Source organism: Gossypium hirsutum, chromosome D02 (genome assembly GCF_007990345.1).
Source record: "Gossypium hirsutum isolate 1008001.06 chromosome D02, Gossypium_hirsutum_v2.1, whole genome shotgun sequence".
NCBI classification, from domain to species: Eukaryota; Viridiplantae; Streptophyta; class Magnoliopsida; order Malvales; family Malvaceae; genus Gossypium; species Gossypium hirsutum.
In genome coordinates, this window is record NC_053438.1 from 51,129,688 (window position 1) to 51,132,569 (window position 2,882).

Consider the following 2,882-nt stretch of genomic DNA (forward strand, 5'->3'; position numbering starts at 1 on the left):
CTCGAAAATATACCCTAAATCATTTATTCAAAAAGAAAAACAAAAAATTAGGTATTTGATAAAATGAATGAGATTTTATCCCGTTCAATTATATCTCCCCAATAATGTTTCAGGCGCTCATCATTAACTCGAAAATTACCTCCCTTACCTTGGAGTTCAACAACTCCGTATTGATAGACTTGGGGAATCGTAAATGGACCGGACCAACATGATTTTAGCTTACCTGGAAAGAACTTCAATCTGGAATTGAACAACAAGAGTTGCTGACCTGCTTCAAATTCTTGAACTCGAATATGGTTGTCATGCCATTTCTTGAGTCTTTCTTTAAGTCATTTTGCATTTTCATATGAGAACAGGAACTCTTCTAGCTCATTGAGTTGGCACATCCGTTTCTCTTTCGCCAGCTTAGGATCTAAATTAAGTTGTTGAAGAGCCCAATAAGCTTTGTGCTCTAACTCCAATGGTAGATGATAGGCTTTCCCAAAGACCAACCTATAGGGTGACATCCCTAACGATGTCTTGTATGCTGTTCTGTAAGCTCATAAAGCATCATCTAATCTTGTGGACCAATCTCATTGGTTCGGGCAGACTACCTTCTCAAGTATGCCTTTGATCTCCTTATTTACCAGTTCAGCTTGCCCATTTGTCTGCGGATGGTAAGCTGTTGCAACCTTGTGTTTCACTCCGTGCTTGTCTAATAACCATTTTAACTACTTGTTCACAAAGTGGGATCCTTCATCACTGATGATAGCTCTTGGGTTTCCAAACCTTGTGAACACATGCTTCTGTAGAAACTTCATCACAACCTTAGCATCGTTTTTCAGATATGACTCAGTCTCGACCCACTTAGACACATAGTCTACTGCTACTAGTATGCACTTGTGACCGCAAGACGGAAGAAAAGGACCAAGAAAGTCAATACCCCATACATCAAACAACTCTACCTCAATGATGTTTTTTCGAGCCATTTCATTTTTGTTGGTGACATTTCCAACCCTTTGACATCGATCACAGCTCTTCAGGTAAGCATATGCATCCTTGAATAGTGTTGGCCAAAAGAATTTGGCTTGCAATACTCTAGCCGCTGTTCGTGTACCTCCGAAGTGTCCCCCACTTGGAGCTGAGTGACAGTGGTATCACTACAGCAAAATAGACTTTTAGCGGCGTTTTTTTAGGCCTTTAGCGGCGCTTTTAAGTGCCACTAAAAGTATTAGAAAGCGCTGCAAAAAGTGCCGCTATAGACATCGCCGCTAAATTTAGCGGCGTTTATGTGAAAAAACGCCGTTAAAGACCATGACCTTTAACGACGCTTTTATCACAAACGCCGCTAAAGGTCATGGTCCTTAACGACGCTTTTGTCACAAACACCACTAAAGGTCATGAACTTTAGCGACGCTTTTGTCACAAACGCATGTCCTTTAGCGGCGCATTTGTCACAAACGCCGCTATAGAACAAACCTTTAGCGACGCTTCTTGCAAAAACGCCGCTAAAAACATAACATTTAAAAAAATTATTTTAATAAAATAATATTTATTTTTATGATAAATATTATATTATGTTTTATTTTTTAAATTTGAAATTTAAATATACTTTTAAGGATAAATAAAAAATATTATTTATATTAAAATTTCTATAAAAATTTTAACTTTAAAACTAAATATAAAAATTAATGAATTTAGTTTTAGAATTTAAAATAATAAATTAATAACACAATTAAAATCCAAAAGTTAGAACTCAAGTTGTCATAAATATTAAAGTAAAAATAAAAATTTAGAATCAAAACTAAAATAAATAATACCTATGAGAAACAGATTGACTAGTTGAACCTGCCTATGACTATACACATTGCAAGGTGATAAAAAATACAATGCATTTTCTTAATCAAGTAAATCTTGGTAATAAAAGATATAATACATTAACTTAATCAAGGAAACCTTGTAATGAACTCAAAGCTCTGATAAGCGTGGAATGATCGGTAAACCATAAACCTTAAAATAAAACGTAACATTTATAACAATATTTAAACCTTAAAATAAACCACGGGGCTCGCATTCCATTTGTAACATAACATTCAACAAATGCTAATTCACAAGCTCGCATGAATAGTGGTTACTATATTAACTTATTCTTTGCAATACCTCGTCACAGCTAGAAGGAACTCAACTTCCCTGTAAACCTACGAGTGATTAATTTTAAGAGTAAAAACAATTGAGCATGTCAGCTCTGATAAGAGTGGAATGATTGGTAAACTATCAAGTTCAAGTTCAAATACAAATGTATTTTTATGGAAAGATGAATAAGAGTTTCAAATTGGACTCACCAATTCAATCCTGGCCATTTCAACCATATAACTCCAGGGCCTTTCCTGCAAAATTTATGTTAAAAGAATTATTAACACTAAAAAAAATAGATATTCAGATGAATCACGTGTTACGAGACCCGATTCCTCACAAAGTTAACATAAGTTTTATCACTTAAAAACGTAGTAAAAAAAACACCAAGAGAAGCACACACTTGTTGCAGTTCAGCAGCTTTCATTAGGAGCATTAAATCCCCATACGAATGAGATGTTTGTACAACATTGAGAGCATTTGCCATAGCTTGACCGGTCTGCCGACAAACATACGACTTAGTCAATAATCTAGAAAACCCAACACTACATATTTTAAATAGTCTAATAAAATTTTTAATTTTTCAGTATTATTAAAGTAGAAATAAAATTATTCTAATAAAGATGTTATTATATAGTACTGTTTCCCTAATTCCTCTAGCCACTTCTAATATTATTTATGGTTAATGAGCTTCAATAGACAGTTTTTAACGCTCTCCATTAGATTTAAATAAATTACTGATGAAGAAAAACTCTTCTAAAAAGAACACA

The 2,882-nt window shown here is 34.2% G+C and overlaps 1 long non-coding RNA gene across 1 annotated transcript; it reads right to left on the reverse strand.

Moving 5' to 3' along the window:
* Nucleotides 1-2,131: 2,131 nt before the first annotated feature.
* Nucleotides 2,132-2,602, reverse strand: LOC121214706 (uncharacterized). Its single transcript, XR_005910390.1, has 3 exons — nucleotides 2,516-2,602; nucleotides 2,322-2,366; nucleotides 2,132-2,177 (listed from the first exon to the last, which is right to left on the reverse strand). It is a non-coding gene; the product is annotated as an uncharacterized lncRNA (long non-coding RNA).
* Nucleotides 2,603-2,882: the final 280 nt, after the last annotated feature.